This window comes from Syzygium oleosum, unplaced genomic scaffold (assembly GCF_021117445.2).
Source record: "Syzygium oleosum isolate NSW1041296 unplaced genomic scaffold, Sole_v2.1 Sole_v2.17, whole genome shotgun sequence".
Classification (NCBI taxonomy): Eukaryota; Viridiplantae; Streptophyta; class Magnoliopsida; order Myrtales; family Myrtaceae; genus Syzygium; species Syzygium oleosum.
In genome coordinates, this window is record NW_026607501.1 from 2,473,521 (window position 1) to 2,491,706 (window position 18,186).

At 38.2% G+C, this 18,186-nt stretch overlaps 1 protein-coding gene and 1 long non-coding RNA gene across 6 annotated transcripts in view; one reads left to right on the forward strand and one right to left on the reverse strand.

Moving 5' to 3' along the window:
- LOC130140216 (uncharacterized) overlaps positions 1–3,626 on the reverse strand; it is a 29,786-nt gene extending 26,160 nt beyond the window's left edge. The window contains exon 1 of the long non-coding RNA XR_008818235.1: positions 3,137–3,626. This is a non-coding gene — a long non-coding RNA (uncharacterized LOC130140216). The remainder of the gene's footprint in view (positions 1–3,136) is intronic.
- Positions 1–18,186, forward strand: part of LOC115676635 (putative disease resistance protein At3g14460) — a 103,842-nt gene that overhangs the window by 68,453 nt on the left and 17,203 nt on the right. The window lies entirely within an intron of this gene.

Here is an 18,186-nt window from a genome sequence, read left to right on the forward strand (position 1 = left end):
CGGCGACAACCCTGGGATGTCGCATAAATCGACCAGTGGCGGATGTCGCGAGCTCGATAGGGTTCGGGGCGTGACAAGTGCCATTTCCGTTAGATTCAGTTACTGACATCTATTAAAAATTTTAAAATGATAGATAGTCCCTCGATAAAAAGATGCCATTACCTTTTTATTGCTTTTGTTCGACAATTAACTATTTACATTTAGAAAGCAGAGAGAGGTGAAGAGTGGGAGTTATTGATGATTTTTCACTTTTTAAGTAATGATGAAAAGTTACCCCTGGATTAAGAGACCAAAAGAGGACTCTCTTCCTTAAAATGTACAAATTGGTTGACGTCTTTGCAAACCATACTCTCTTGTATCCTTGTATTTAAATGAGGATTCCACCTAGACCTCTTCTTGCTTTCTCTGGTTTGGGTGCTTAGCTTATAGTTCTAACCTTATACGAACCTTCATGCCATTCTTGCCTTGCTTACTGTATAGGTTCTAAACAAGTCAGTTTTCAATGAGAAGGCTACAAATATTTGGTACGTTTGCTGACAACGGGGTTTTTGTTACAATTTTTTTTGTCATGACGTACCCTTTTAATTTTGAATCGTTATTTGACAATACCTTCGATTTTTTCATAAATTGGCTTGAAGTACACCTAGAAAACAAAATCCTCGATAATTTCAAGTTTTGAGCTTAATTGGGAAAATTATTAGGCTTGTGTCGTGCCATTCCCCCGTCCTTTACAATATCCAACATATACTTCCTACTGTTAAAGGAAAGTTCTGTTTTTATTTCTCGCAACTTAAATTCCTAAAGAAATGTTTTTTTCAATCTTCTTAAGTCTATAATTGGAAAATTTACCCAATTTTAGTCCCGATTATCAACATGTTACCAACATAAATTAAAAATAAATCACGATAAATAAATTTCCTCTCCTTAAAGTAAAATAGGGAATTATCAAAAAATCAAGAATAATTGTTAACATCCGAGAAATTGAAAACGGAAGAGGATGAAGAAGAAGAAGATCCATTAGGTTTTCCATTTCTCAGTGTTTCTTCTTGCATCGGTCACTATTGCTTCTTCTCGATCTCTCTCTCCACCCTCGAGCCAAGCTGCACCGCCCATCTCCGCCTCCAACCGCCGCCGGTCGCCTCGGCATCCGGCGTCAGCGCCGCCCCCCTCTCTCTCCCCGCCTGCGAAGCCCTCCGAAACCTAGGCTCCTTGCTTCGGTTCGGTTTAACAGGGATTGTGGAAGATGGACGAGGACCAGGAGATGGAGAGGTTCGGGATGGACAACGATTATGACGATGGGCAGTGGATCGACGGGGAGTTCTACTACCGGCGGCAGAGGGAGAAGTGGGCGCAGACCAAGGAGGACGTGATCTACGGCGTCTTCGCGTCGGAGGACTCCGATTCGGACTCCGACAAGTCCTCCAAGAGGAAGTGGCGGAAGAACAAGGACCTCCTAGGTAAGACCGATCTGTCGAAACCCGTGAATTTCGTGTCCACTGGCACGGTCATGCTGAACAGAGACCTTGATGAGAATTCGAGGAGGGAGAATGAGGATGACGAGTCTGCTGCCATGGACGAGGATAGGCCGGGCTTAGGGGCTGGCGCTGGTGTGGGTTTGGGGTTTAAGAAGCGGAGAGGACGGTTTCGATGAGAACGGAGAGGAGGGGGAGGAGAGTTTCTTGCCGACGGCATTCGGGCGGAAGATCACGGAGGGAGCGGAGAGGAGGAAAGAGCAATCCTAATTGGAGAAGAATGCACGGCAAGGAGGGGGGTGCTAAGAGGGATTCATTATGATTCGGGGAATGTGGGCTGCTTCGAGAAGTATACACCAAGGGAATTGGAATGAAGTTGCTTTGAGAAAATGGGTTACAAAGGGGGCGGTCTTGGGAAGAATCGGCAGGGGATTGTGACCTTGCACCAACGGTTGCACGATCGATCAACATTAGTTCAAACACATAAGGTAATCGACGCATCAAAGCAAGATAAAGAGAAACATCAAATCGAGATAGAGTATGAAAGTAGAGACTATGAAGTTAAAGTGCAGGATAGTAAAACCCCATACACTTTCGGGCAAGGAATATATACATCACCTTGTTATTAAACCCTGGGGTAGGAACCAAGTGAGCTAAGTTTGAATCTAAACATGAAAATTCTCTACCTTAAACGATGATAATGGGACACTAATAAAAATAGGATGCGGTGAAACGTAATACTCAATTTTAAATCTAAATGCAACTTCCATTTTTGGTCATTTTCTCATTTATCATTTTTTCGTCATTTTTCGTTGATAATAAAGAGTATTTTCCTTGTTAAGATACACAATAACGGTTAATAAGCAATTAACTAGCTATGGCGATCAAAAAGAATACACAAACTACATGTCTTATTTATAAGTTCATAACAAATATATGAGTAGAATAACATCAAAATGGACGAGCCATTTATTCAAGTCAGAGTCGAGACAATTAAACCAAACTCTACCTTCGGATCCCCTTGAATGGACGAATGGGACTGATTGAGCACATGATTTTTTTTTGGGAGAGGTCCGTACCTATGCCCGACAAAGATAGTTACACATCAGTCACAAATAATACCTCTAATGGCTTATCAACTACTCGTGACTCAGATATCTCTACATTATGTAGTGTTGAAAAATCCACAAAGATACTTCCTCACATCTCTATGATTTGTATTTCGAGAGTCTTTATGCTAATATGCTGTCACTAAATAAATGTATACAAGAGAAACAAATGCAGCAAATGGCCTATAATAAACAATGACATTGCCTAGGAGTGAGCTTTAGGAGCTCACCAATTTCCTACACCGCATTATAACAAAATGAAACAATGCATAATATCGATACAAATAATCACGAAGCAAAGCAGATCCCAATAAGAAATTTGTTCAACCCCTAGAACACCAGAACACAAATTAACAAATCGAACTCAACAAGATTGAATCATCGACTAATTACCCTCATCACCAAATGGAACAAGAAGTTAGAGGACAGCGGCTAATCCATGCAACAATAGGTCACCGATCAAAGTTTATGGGGGCGAAGAGTCATTGAATAGCAAAAGCAATTACCGCTTCGGAACAAGACGAGCATGCCCAGAATCTGTGAATGATTGCTTACCCTTTCGAACAAAAGAAGGCAGGAAAACGATGAAGGAGACGGTGAAGCTTTCTGCAGCTAATACCAAACATTACAAGCTGAGTTAATCAAAGTAGTAACAACGGTCCCATGCCGCACCTATGATATTATACTGGAGCATATGTGTCATGTATACCTCATTTTTCTGTGCTTAGGTTGATACCGTCATGTTATCAACTGAACATGGGACTTGAGCAAACACCAATTAGATTTGCGACCATGCAAACTATCCACTCCTTGACAACAACGCATTCAAATAATGCAACTAACGCGCTGCATAAAAACCACAGGAAACCTTTAAGACACCTTGTAGGCCCCTTGGTATTCTCCCACCTCCTCACCACCCATTAGGAAAGACTCTTAGGATCTGCAGACAATTCCTCATCGGGCGCAGTATTTTGGAGCCTCTCTCACAATCATCTCTTTTGCCACAATAGCATAACCCTGTAACGAACACAACTATTCCGCAACCTCTCTCTCCCAACAACACAGCATCGGAGCTGCCTCTGGCAGTGGCTTTTCGTCTTAGGCTGCGCATGACAACCATTCTGTGCCCGGGAACAGATTCTGGTCAGAAATGATTCTTTTTGATTCTATGCTTGGAAACTGATTCTGAGCATTTAAAGGCATTTGGTAACGGCCCAAAATTCTGTGCCCGAGAACAGAAATGCGTTTGGTAACGGCATAAAATTTATTTTTATTAATAATATTTTAATAACATTTTAAATATTTTAATATTTCTTTCTTTTCTTTTTTTCTTCTCCTCCTTCTTGGCCATGGCCGGTAAAATATTTTTTAATTAAATAATTTTTATTTTTTTGGCCATGGCTGGTAAAAAATTTTCTTATAAACTTTTTTTTATTAATAATTTTTTTTAAAAATATTTTACTAAAAAATATTTTTATTGAAAATATTTTTTTATTTTTTTTAGCCATGGCCTGGTCGCTGGCCATGGCCGGTAAAATATTTTTATTGAAATTATTATTTTTTATTTTTTTTGCCATGTCCTGGTCGCTGGCCATGGCTGGTAAAATATTTTTTTATAAATAATTTTTTTATTAATAATATTTTTTATTAAAATATTTTAAATAAAAAATATTTTAATTGAAAATATATTTTTTATTTTTTTCGCCATGGCCTGGTTGTTGGCCATGGCCGGTAAAATTTTTTTTATTAATAACATATTTTTTATTTTTTTCGCCATGGCCGGTAAAATTTTTTTTATTAATAATATTTTTTTTATTTTTTTCCATGGCCGGTAAAATTTTTTTTATTAATAATATTTTTTTATTAAAATATTTTAATCTCGCTAGTTACGATGAGGGTGGCCCTCGTGCCGGACATTAGAAGCTATACTAAAAAACAAGAAAAAGAAGAAGAAAAAAAAAACTGATTCTCATTTTTGTTCCCAGAATCAAGAAGCTACTTTTTTTTTATTCTTGATTCTGTTCCAAAACTGATTCTAGGCACAAATTTGCAAGAATTTGTGCCCAGAATCAAAAAATTAAACAAATGGATTTCTATTCCCAAACTGATTCGGGGAACAAAAGAACGGAATCAAACGCTATTTGGCAAGTTGCCATGCGCAGCCTTAGAATCGACAACATCCCGCGTTCAATAAAGCCCACTGATCCTCTCTCTCTCTCTCTCTCTCTCTCTCTCTCTCTCTCTCTCTCTCTCTCTCTCTCTCTCATAGGTATTCTTCGAAACAGAGTCCGGTTTCGTCATTCCATCGAATACCTTCCACGCAAACTCGATTCCTCCTCCACAATGTAATCGACCGCAATGGAACTTCGGAAGACAGTGAAGAGAATTTTAGAAAACAAAACGAAACAGAAATCAACAGGCAAAGTTGGAGTCTATTTATATTGATTCCAGAGTTCAATCAGAGACGAAACAGCCTGACTGTTCATTGACGGTCATCGCCTGATTGTCACGAGGAACCGGCTGTCTGTGGAGATTTCTCCAGGCGTGTCTTCCTCTATTTGTTGTTTCAGAATCGTCTCACCCTCTGTTTCTCTCTTGCGCAATTCACCGGACGCCTTCTCGCTCGTACGACGCAAAGACATTTGGTGGGTGCCGGAAGCAACGAACGGCAAAGAGCTCGATCTGGACGAATGGCTGGGCGATGCTTCCCATCGGCGGTTGTAGTGAATCATCGTCAGCTAGAGAGATCAATCCCCCTCTTCATTCCATTGGAGTCGAGTCATCTCTCTCTCTCTCTTTCCATTTCTCTCGGTCCATCCTCAGTTTCCATCAAGTCTTCCTCCATTCTTTTTTTGTTCTCCTCTCTCTCTCTCACGCCGCTACCGCCGCCGCTGCACCATCAGGTTGTTTCGTATGCGATTGAACCTTTCGGTGGGTTTTTGGCTTGTTCGCCGCCTTTCGGATTCCATCGCCGCCGTCAGCTTTGCGTCCATCGTTTCGCCCCGTCTAAGCCGCGCGCAAAGGGAGAGGGGGATGTGGCCTGGTGCTCACAAGAGCTTCATCCGATTGACCGGTGGCCACTCCCACCGGCGATGACGGAATCCGAGGCCAAATCAAGAGTCGTCATCGCCCGAGACGATAGGCCGGAGTGTGAAGATGGGCGGCGGCGAGGAGCTTGAAGAGAAAACGACGAGAATAAAAAAAGGAAGATTCATCTAATGACTCACAAATTATCTTCTTTTAAAAAAAAAAAAACACCCAAAATTTCGAATTATATTTATTATGATAAATTTACTCGACTTTTTAAAATCCAAAATTGTGTCCACTGTAACAAACTTTTTCTTTTGACATCAGAAAACCCAAAACCTGTAACATGTGTGACACATTTACAAGTGTAGGGTAAAAGTGTCGCGGTGGATATAGTTTCAGGTTTTTTTGTAGTTTTTTCCTCTCTATTTTTTTTTCTCGACTCCATCAATAGTTGGGCGAATACACCAATTTCTCTCGCAGAAGCAACTCCATCCACTTGCCATCTACCGGCCGCCGTCGAGCCACCACCGGGCTCCCGTCGCCCTATCCCTCCTAGATGTCCTTAGAGCGGAGGCCGATTTGAGGTAGTATTCCTAGTCATTCTAGGAGTTATATTGCTTTTATTGATACACGATTGGATGAGATGACCGCATTGCTGTGTCTTCTAATGTCATGCTTACCCATTCCCATGCTATTAGTTTGTGTTGAGGTTTCGCTTGTTGAGTATCATTCTTGAATCCGACTTGATCTCGATTCATTCGTCTCTTATTGTTGCTGCACATATTTGTTCATTTCCCTATTATTGTTAGGGAAGGTATTTTTGTCTCTAGATTGCTCATATGTGCTATATGCGGCTTGAAATTCGCTTTTGGAAATCGTGTGAGTTTGTTGTCCGCGGTATGTTCTTGCTTGAATGAATAGTGTTTTGATGTCATTTGTGAAAGGAAAATTCCACTTTTATTTCTTGCAACTTCAACTTTGAAGAAATATTTTAATTTCGATAGGTCTTTCAATTTGAGATTTCTATTTGAATTTCCTCTAATTGGAAAATTGACCCAATGTCATTTCCGGTTAATGGGCGTACAACGACCAATGGCGTCGATGAGTGGTGGCGCACAACGATGAATAGCGTCGGAAACGATGGGATTCCAAGATTTCAAGCGGATCTTTAGCAGATAGGGTCACCGGCTAGAGGGGCTACAGCTTCTACGGCCTAATTGGTGGATAAATTGGGCTGGAGCCAATGGGCTTGATACGCTTTGACGGACTACAAAACGAAAATTTTATCTTCTGATGAGCTATGTGAATTGGGCCACGAACCAGAAAAAGCCCCCTTTTGAACCCCTTTTATGTCTTTAGCTCATCCAAGGAGAATCGACAAAGTAAATTGGACTATATATCTCCCGGATTAAAAGCGGCCCAAAGTTCTCCGTAAAGCAACTTCCACGCCCCACTTCATGGTGGCCTGTGTTCTTGGAGTCACTCTTCGCTCCTTTTGTTCACTTCCCTTCAGTGTCTTATTGTCAAGCATCTTTGCCTCGGTCACCGGACAATCTATTTGTCCTTTTTCAGCCTATAATGATATGAATATCTTCATAGGATACCCAATCGATAGTGCTTTGTCATTGGAAAAAAGTTATGTACGTTGCTTAGGTCCACAAGATGCAATAATTTGACTAGACATTAGATAAATGAGGTGTCCCCACTCCCACTCGTGTCCACATTTAGTAAATATGTGGTTGGATCTACTATTACTTTTTCATTGGTTATTAGAGGCTTTAGTCGCTCGACCAAGCAACCACGCCGTTTATCTAAGAACAAATAACATTGTTTCATGTAATTTTTGTCCACGTCACACCTTCGCCCTTACACGTAGTACAATTAGCCATGATTAGGATGACACGTCCAATAAATCAGGTGAAACTTAATTGAGAGGACTTGATTATACTTTTTCTCAAAGAAGCTAAGATTAAATTAGTTCAATCGAAAGATTTACGACTCGATTACATTATGTACAATACGTTTAATACCGACTGTGCAATTTTCCCAGCAATAGTAAAACATCAATACCTCAAACTTTGATGAAAATAAAACATCCTTATGCATGTCTCTATATTGATCATGACACAATCTTAACCTCGTACATTTCGTAATTTCTCAAGTAAATTGAAAATTTACACCTGTCAATTTTGATCGTCTAATTTTATGTTCTCCCTTCATCATGAAACTCTATTTCAACATGTTAAAAACTCCATGCTATTAAAATAATTAGATAGAGTGATATTTGGGTTTCAATGCGTATCACTTGGGTCTCAAGTGAAAATCACGAAATATAAAAAGTGAGATCATTTGGGCTCAAGAAGACTAGGTTCATGCAATTAACAAACCATTTTTTTCCTTAAAAAATTTGGCTTTGATGGCAAGCCATGCTTATAGTCAAGGTCAAGTTGATCTTTTCTATTTTTCTTATTTTTACAATTATTTGGGTCGATATAGCTCGTCTTTTTCGAGTACTACTATTTTTGAAATTGTAATGTCTTCTCAATCTAGAGTTTAGAGTAAGCCTGTGTCTCGCCAAGCACCAATTAAGATAAATTTTTTTAATTCTTTTACACACATATCGTTTGAGTATTATCAAGAAAGAATAATACTACAACTATAAGAATTAATTTATAAAATTGATTTATAAAAGTGATGTGAATAAGTTGGTCGGACTATCACATGTTTGATCAATCATTTCCAAATGTATTATTCTTGGTAGGATTCAATTAGCCAACAAATTTGAATCGGAGCATCCATTTTTCAATGTGGTGGTGCAGCCATCTTATATGAAGATATTCATGGAAAGATTGCCTTGTATCACTTTGTTTGATTTATACCTTATACCTGTGGCTAAGGCTTGAGATTATATTATGTATCTGATGTATAGTCTAACAGCACAAATTTTGACAGGCTAAGATAGATGACTTTCAGATTATGCACCCTATCATATAGTTAAAAGCTGCAGGTTATAACTTCTGAAACTAGCAAATAATGTCAAGGGCCGTGAATATACATATTGTTGTGTTCTCTCATTCTATGTGCTTATGTTATGGTCTTTCATATTCATACTTTGCTTGTTCAAATATGCATACGGGTAGACAATTCTCATTGCATTCTTCAAGGGGAATAGTGGGGGAAAAAAATGAATTGCAACTCTGAGGCATTCAAACAAATCGTGCTCGACGAAACTGAAGATCCATTACATCTTGTCAAAAAGACGAGGACTAGATTACATTTGTCTTGCTCTCTACCAAGTCCGAACTGCAATCACAAGAGTTTGGTGATGTCGCTTGTAATTTTATAAGCCATAGTTTTTCTCGCATCGTGATCTTTTAATTGGTGTTTAATTCAATCACATATTTTACAAATGGCGGGTACTTGAAAATATGAGTTCTTATTAATAATAAGCATTACATGGTGAATGATTTGATTATTAAAGTTATTATTTCCAAGAAGGCAACCATGCATTATTACCACAATCCCATGAATGAACTATGCCTGCAAAAGTGAGGTCCATCTGTACTCTCTTGTCTGATAAACTCTTTGGTTGGAAAATAGCTTTGCACGTTCCTCAAACTTCATCGCTTCTTTTCTCACTTTGTTTCAGTTACACACGGTCAAGCATATTTGCCTCGATCACCGAGCAATCTCTTTGTCCTATTTTCAGACTTTTTCTTTGGTCTGATTCAGACTTTAATGATATGAATATCATCGTAGGATTCGTAATCGATTGTCCTGAACCACTCGTGATAAACATGGAATGTATTATGCACATGATTCATGTTTCCACAATATCCTTTCAACCATTATCTACTATTCTGAAAAGAAGAGTAGTTGCACGGATACACAGATTTAACTGACAAAAATCGATGTAACAAAAATAATAAGTAGTAATGGGCTCGAAGTTTTGTGCATGATCTCAGCCATCGGATAAAAGAAAATTAATATCAACTGTTGGATTTGGCATGACCAATTTGTCCTGCCAAGCCCCACTGTCTCATACCTCACGCCAAAAATAATAAGCCGTGCCATATTAATATTGCACCAATCAGTGCGTAAACTATATAGTTTGGATTCTCTATCTTTACACTTGTGAAATGAAGCAATTATCACTAAAATTGATTGCGCATCCATACTGAAGCACACTGCTTATGGAAACTGATCTTGCATCCATGTTGCAGAATTTTAGACTTCCCAAGTTTCTTCCTTTTCTTTGTGCACTTCAGTTTGACTATGATGAGTTATTTTCATGGACTTTTTCAATTTTTTATAATAAATAATTAATTCCAAAGAGTTTCTTGGGAAGCTATAGAAATGCTCTCGAGCTCGGTGCTTCTCAAAGTTCTGTCTGGTTCGAACTGAATTTTAGAACTAGAAAAGCGATACAATGATATGGTTTCGCAGTGGAAAGGGTGGCTTGACATCATGGAGCATTAGTTCATTGGTCATGTTCACCCCATAGTTTTCCAATATAGAGGGAACTCCTCTTTTCGCCTAATATTATTCAACGAGAGTGTTTCTTCGGAGATATTATGATGACATATAGTGGTACAAAAATGCAATCACTAAAATAAACTAAGCATGCAATTTAGTCGACTTGTCAAAATGGACTCATATTTGATGAGTGAATCATTATATGAGTTAGTTGTATTTAGTAAATGGGTTATAAATGGATTTAGAATCTCAAAACCCAAAAATATATGGGTGTTAAATGAATTTACAATTTTTTCAAACACAACTCACATTTGTAACTCTCTCTTTTTTCTCTATGAAAAAATAATAGACTCCTTGGATTGTTTCAAATTCAGAGGAAGTCTTGGTGGACTCTCAAGATAGGTGTGACTTCACGCTTATTTAAAATATCAAACCGGCTTCTAATTTCTCATTGTTTTTTATTTTTATTAATCTTGTAAGTTTATATAGGATGATGCTAACTTTACAGGATAATTTTTTTATATGCACTTATTCATCATAAACTAGATAGTTATTATGCAAAAGATCCTTATCAACTTAATTACAAAGAGAACGTCTCTCATGACTTTAATTAATCATAACATTTTTTTTGTTAGAAATTAGTCCCAACATTTTCAAATAGTCATAATAGATGTACGGATCTAGGAGCAACTTCACATTCTAATATAATAATTATGGTTGGCATAAAAATCAAACAACTTCAATTTTATTTTGTGAATTGAGTTTCTTTTTTCACGTAAAGGGACGCCTTGAGAGGCTTTCTGCCAATAAATCTATGAAAGATAATACATGAAAAGTCAAGACTTATTTTCAATTAATCGTTAATATTAATTGGATGTAAGGATCTACGTTAGCCCAAGTCTAACGTGTCAATAAGGACAACATTATCAAAAATTGTTATTCAATATATAATCTCTACAATGGCAAATCATCCGGAACACCCATCTCTTTAACTCTTAATGGGACATCACGATCCTCATGCAACAAAGGGCTAATTCAAGTGAAGGGAAAGCTTGTTCATTTGGGCCTCATCAAGAGAGTCGTTAGTTTTAGCTTAATAATTGGCGACTCTTTGCTTAATTGATCATTGGCTCGAGAGGGGTGAAGTGGAAAAGCACTGTTCCTCGACAGTTAAAATCTATTTGTCCTTTTTAAAACTATACTACGAGAAAGATGTGAATATCTTCATAGGATTCGTAAACGATTGTCCAGTATCAAACGTGATAAAGTGTTCTATGCATGATGGTTTAGGTTTCCGAAACGTCCTTTCAACCCTTATTTACTATTCTGAAAAGAGGAGTAGCTGCACGGATACACAGGTTTAACTAACAAAAATTAATGTAATAAAGTAATGAGCTCAAAGTTACGGGCACGATCCCAGCCATCGACTAAAAGAAAATGGATGTCGACTGTTGGATCTAGCTTGATGATATTGTCCCGCCAAACCCCACTGTCCCATACCTCACGCCAAAAGTATTAAGTTGTGCGTTATATCATCATTGCACCAATCACTGTGTAAACAATAGTTTGGATTCTCTAGCTTTACACTAGTGAAATGAAGCAATTATCACTAAAATTCAATGCGCAGCACACTGCTTATGGAAACTGATCTTGGATCCATGTTGCAGAATTTAAAACTTCTTACTTCTCTTCCTTTTCTTTTTGCACTTTCAGTTTGACTATGGTGAGTTATTGTATAATAAAGAATTAACTCCAAAAGCTTTCTTGAAAAGCTATGGAAATGATATCTCGATGCTTCTCAAGGCTCCGGCCGGTTTCAAGCTGGATTGTAGACTAGAAAAAAGAAACACTAACATCTTCTTGTTGTGGAAAGGATGTTGGGGATTCACGAAGCATTACTCCATTGGTCATGTTAACCTCATAGTTTTCAAATATAAAGGGAACTCCTCTTTTCGCATAATATTATTCAAGGGGAGTTCTTCAGAGATATTATAATGACGTGCAATTGTACCACAACATAATCACTAATTTAAACTAAGGATGCAATTCAGTGGAATTGTGAATATGCCAAAGGCTACTTAATAAGTGCATGAATTCAATCAAACAATGGCATGGCGTCGGCGATTTATTAAATGAGATTAGCCTAGATTGATGTGTAGTTCCAAAATTATGGCACCCCATCATTCAATTTCACTCCCATGCAAGATCATATTAGTATATCAAAAAATAGCAATATGGACCAGTCCTATAGTGATATGAAAAAAATTAATGAAAATATAAAGAACGGAAAAGTGCCGTAGCAATAAATATAGAGGAATGTTGATAATTTTCCAAAAAGTCCAAGAAAGTAGCTATGTTATTATTAACCCAATCCCATGATTGAATGATGCATGCAAAAGTGGGGTCCATACGTACTCTTTTGTCTAACAGAGCTCAGTCGTTGGAAAATAGCTTTGCATGTTGGTTGTTAGGCCGAGAAGATACAACGATTTGACTAGACATTAAATAGGTGGAAGTCCCATCTCCCTCCCCCTCCAGTGAGTCCAAGAATGCTTTTTGAAAAAGCTGAATAGACGAAAGCGGAGCGCATCAAACATGAGAGATTTAGGCTACACCGGGGAAATAAATCAATAGATTAATGATAAGCCAAGGGGTTATAACGAGATCTTCGGCAGCAAAATATGCATAGGAATCATGAAATTTCGATTGTTAGGTCCAAGCACGCCTCATGCACAGCAAGCAACCACCGAGACATTATTGATTTTTTCCAGCAAAAAGTCGCTGTGTTTTGATGCTGCCCTTGCTTCATTCTTTTTTGCACTCAAATCTCTTTGCCTTCTTCGTCTCTCTTCGTTCTTGCTCTGTTTCACTATTTCTTCTTCTCGGCACAACCATTTTTCCTCCTCTTTCCTTCCTTTTCTTCAGCATCTGCTCCTCTTATTCATCATTCTCTCTCTATTTCTCTGTTTTTTGGGCGGGGGGAGGGGGTGTCTCCTATCATCCTGATGGCGCGGTAGACAAACAACGCGCGTGCATATCTTAGTAGACGATCTACATCCCATGCATATAGTCCACATCATCATCAGGTCCATCTGCATGTTTAAAAAAAAAGATTTGAAAGAATAAAAAATAAAAAATGATATATATATATATATATATATATATATATATATATATATATATATATAGACACACACACACAATGTATGGACGCAATCGACAAAAAAAAAGAGTTCAAAGACCTACCTACAATTTTCGCAAAAAATTCAATTACTACTATGCCTAAATCCCTTATTAATTATTGAATCCTGCTCCATAACTAGTTCGAGCAATCATCTATTTTTTTGGAAATGCAATGAATGAAAACCATTCTTTTTTCATCGGTCTTTATTAAAATATGCGTCGCAACTCACAAAATGTTACTGAGTATCATTTGAGGTGTACACATTTTGGCGATGAAGTGTTTGGAACAGCTTTGTTTCACATGTTGCCTTATCGATTCGTGCATGGTGTGCACAGTCTGCAAACTACTTTTACTTTGTGGGCCAATGCCAATCCCAACACATGTCCCAGCGAGCTCCGTTGATGTACCATCAAGTTCCCATCAATCTCCGCCGAAAGAGATGCGTTTGTCCGGGAATTCTCGAAAGGTGCGCCCAACCGAGTGCATTGAGCATATTCACAAGATCAATAATACTATTCTAGCGAACCCATGAGGTGAGGACAGGCTATTGAAGAGTGGGAAATGGAACAGCTCATCAAGATATTTGAAAGAGAAAAAAGCCACACAAACGCCAGACTGGGTGTAAAGTGTAAGGCATCTTGCAAGATGCCCCAGAAGCCTCTATTATTGAGTCTATTATGCATTATTGGTGTGAGACTCGCTCTTTCTTTATGAGAAGAAAAGTCAAAGAAAATTGTCATATCGATGTTGCCGTTTAAGAATAATAGGAAACATTACATTAGGGTTAATGCCACATAAAACTTCAAATCAATACATTTATGATAAATTTACATCAAACTAATTTTTTGACTACCAAAAACCCCAAACTGATGCACTTATAACATATTTACCCTATATTAGTTTCCATTAAATTTTATCGTCAAATTGTTAAGTTAGATGATACGTGATAGTTGACAGTTATGCCAGTATAAGGTTTTACCCCTCTGTTTGTCATAAATTTACCAATTTGTCACAAGTGTACAAGTTTAGAATTTTTGATAGTTAAAAAATTAATTTGAGGTAAATTTGTCACATGCGTACCAATTCGGGATTTTTTGTGGTAAAATAATTAGTTATGGACAAATTTGTCATAGATATTCCAGTTTAGGGTCTTTCATAATATTAATCTATTACATTAAACTCATATCAATAAGTAACTTTTAAAAGAGTAAGAACAGAGAGACATTAACCAAATTCCAACCATATCATCATATGGCAATTCTATGATAATTATTTCACATTCTAATCTAATAATTATTGTTGGCATAAAAATTAAACAACTTCAATTTTATTTTGTGGACTGAGTTTTTTATTTCACTTAAAGTGATGCTTAGAGGGGCATTTTGTCAACAAATCTATGAAAGATAATGCATGGAAAGTCAAGACTTATTTTCAACTAATGGTTAATATCAATGCGACATAAGAGTCTAATAAGTTAGTCCAAATCTAATGTGTCAATAAGGGTAACATTATCAAAAATTGCTATTCAATACGTAATCTCTACATCGGCAAATCATGGAGATTACCCATCTCTTTAACTCTTCACGGGACAGCACATGTCCTCACGCAACTAAAGGTTAATTGAAGTGAAGCGGAAAGCTTCTTTCCAATCAGTTGTCACACATTCATGAGGATGCTTGAATAGGAAGTTGTCGCATTCATCTCTCTCACACAAAGTACCCTAATTAAGGAAATTTGTCCAGTAGCGGTGGACGAAAGGACGTGGAGATTTGGACATCTGTGATGGTGACTGATCAAGGAACGGCAAAAATGCAGAAAAAAATCATCCATTACAAAAATGATGGACTTAATAACAGCACAGCGTGGAGGCGACCACACGAATTTTTTGTATATTTATTTTTGGCCAGTGATGACGTGGGACAGTCTGCTTACCATTCAACTTCCCAAGTGTAGCTCCTTGGGGGTAAAGCGGAGTGCCGGCGGTCCATGGAGTCGGGTGCTCGAGCTCCTCCGTGTGCAATAGCAACCGGAAGCCCGGTTCTGTACCCGTGAGACTCTAAAATTGGGTCAACCCAATTTTGAAAAACGGCCTATTTCGCTGGTTTAGGGAGTGAACCGGTGATCAAACCGGTTCGATCTGATTTTGGCCAAACTCCCTGCACATAGTTTATTAGTTTTGGGCGAGGAGATCAAAGGGAAAGCAATGGAATTGGCCAAAAAAAAAGGGGCAAGAGCTTTATAGTCTCCGAATGTGCTTGACATTTAGCCACTCAAATCTTTTTGCAACGGCTTGAAATTAACAAAACTAATTAATATTCTCTTTCACATGAAAGAATGAAAAATCTTAAAAAAGGGATTGTTAAGCGAGACCAAGCAATGAATCGAGAGGATGAGTTTGTAGAATAAATATCGTGTAATCAAAAGTACGTTTGAGATTTGAATATAGACCAATCATCACATGATAAATTCTTGGAAATGATGCGCAAGTGTCTGAATTCTTAGCCTTTTTGTAATCAAGTACCTACATTTTTTTTTTCGGTCAATTACCTCAACTTTTCAAATGTAGGTCAAGACTTCCATTAACACCGCGGACAAAAAATGTTGATATGATACCAATGCTGTTAAATAGTCGTTAACTGTCCATATTGACATCTGATATGATATCTTGAGATGCTATCACGTCAGCTGAGATATATTAGACACTAAGATCGTCTAAGTCAATACACTTTTTCTCTCCTCATCACTCAATCTTTAGGGTAAGGAGCCACGTCAACTATTATGTTTAACTTTTGCTAAGTAAGCGAGTCACGTCAGCAAAATCATTTAACATGGCAAGTTATTTAAGCGATGCCTCAAATTGAATCAAAATTGAAAAATTGAGGTTCTTGATTGAAAAAAAAAAGAGTTCAGGTACTCAATTGTAAATAGAACAAGAGCTTAGGTACTTACGATGTCATTATTCTTTTAATTCCTAAACTGCTATAAGAATAACATCTCAAGGAAATGTTGTCTATGAAGGTGACTATAAGCAGCGTTGCTGATGGCAACGGCATGGCAGTGGCCGTGGGACAGTCGTGCGCTCTCTTGCCCCATTCATACTTTTTTGTTTCTTCCTTTTTTAAGTTCTTGCTGTTTTTTCTCTTTTATTGAACTTAAATTTGAAAAGATACATGGAAATCTAGACATAATTCTAATAGGCAGGTACAAGAGAGATTACAGAATGAAAAATCACAGTACGATTAAGCATGAAAAGAGTTGGACGAAAATTGTAGAAACAGTCAATTTTAAGCATGACATGTAACGCGTGAGGAAATTCTACTAGTAATTGGAAAAACAAGGGCATTCACATAGGGATGGATGGAAGAGGAGGAGCGTGAGAAGTGAAGCGACAATGCCAATCTGCGTCCTGCAAAGTCTTTTGTCTTTTTCATTTGCTCTCTTTCGCTTCTGCTTCACGTTCTAGACAAAAAAGTACGTGATGATGTCCAGCAAAGTCTTGGTCTTCCTGAATTTATGGTTGTACATGGACAGAGCACTTGTGGACAGAAAGCCTCCTTGAAAGGTCTTGGTCTTCATTTGATGTTTTTGGTAGATGAAAAGTCTCGGTCTTCCTGGACTTTAGAGTTTTCTCTCTCCATTAGCTCATTATCACTTTACTTCACCATGACCCTTGGTTGTTCTCTACAGGACTGTTTCCCCTATGGCCATTGAAAGATCTTCTTGGCTTCCTTCTTAGCCTCCTTCTTGTACTATTTATAGTATTGTTAATTTGAAGCAAGACATGTAATGCGTGGGAATTTTACTAGTAATGGAAAAAGAGATATTTGCGTAGGGATGGAAGAGGAGGGACGTGAAAAGTGAAGCATTGAAGTAAATTTGCGTCCCGAAAAGTCTTGGTCTTACTGGATTTTGTTACAGTTTCTTCCCCGCTTTCTCTTTTTCACTTTTGCTTCACTTTCTAGACAAAAAAAAGCACATGATATCCAGTAAAGTCTTGGTCTTCCCGATGGAAAGTACTTTATGAGTGTATGCTATCACGACCAGCAATTTGAGTTAGACTGAAGAGACTATGTTTTGATGCACATTGTGTCCTTGATTTAGATAAATTACCTGTTCTTTTTCTCCATATCAATACGTTTGGCTGTCGTTAGAAAGAGGATAAGAGGTGATATTTCTTCACATGACCAACTTAGAGGGCATGCCTATCTTCGTAAAAAATTTATAACTTACCAAGTGTTTTGTTGGTTTTTCATTATTATTTTAAGTTATAGGCCTTTTATGTGGCAGCAAAAGTGCTAAAAATTCGTAGCAAAATGGGCGGCAATGATATGCTGAAGAGTGCTAAAGTAGTTATTGATTATTGTGAATCGATTGATAGTGTCGAATATCTAATTCGATCCTATCAACGATGCAAGAAAAGTAATGGAAATTCGCACAACACAAGAATTTACGTGGTTTAGCAGGGGAGATGTTCCGCCTACCTACGTCCACGGGGAGATGAGATCTGTTTCACTAATAACGTAGAAAAGTATACAGCAACTCTTTCTCACTCCCTCATTCTCTCTCTAGAGACCTGTTTCGCCCTAAATATATAGCGAAACCCTACATGGCACAAATTACAAAATTGCCCACATAGCTTAAAACATTTAACTTTCCCATAGAGATCCTTCTATGACTGAACATAAAATGCCTCTGGCGGCCCGGGGGCGCTGCCCCAGCGACCCCCGTCGAGGCGGCCCCCTCGGACCCCCGCCCGCTCACCGGGGAGCGGGACCCCCGTGCTGTCCAGTCGTCAGGGGGCCTTTCGGAACCGCCTCATAATCTCTTGGATAACAGAATACAAGACATCAACCTCAACAATCTCCACCTTGGCTTGGATTCTGTAAAGCCACCTGCGAAAGAATATGAAATATAG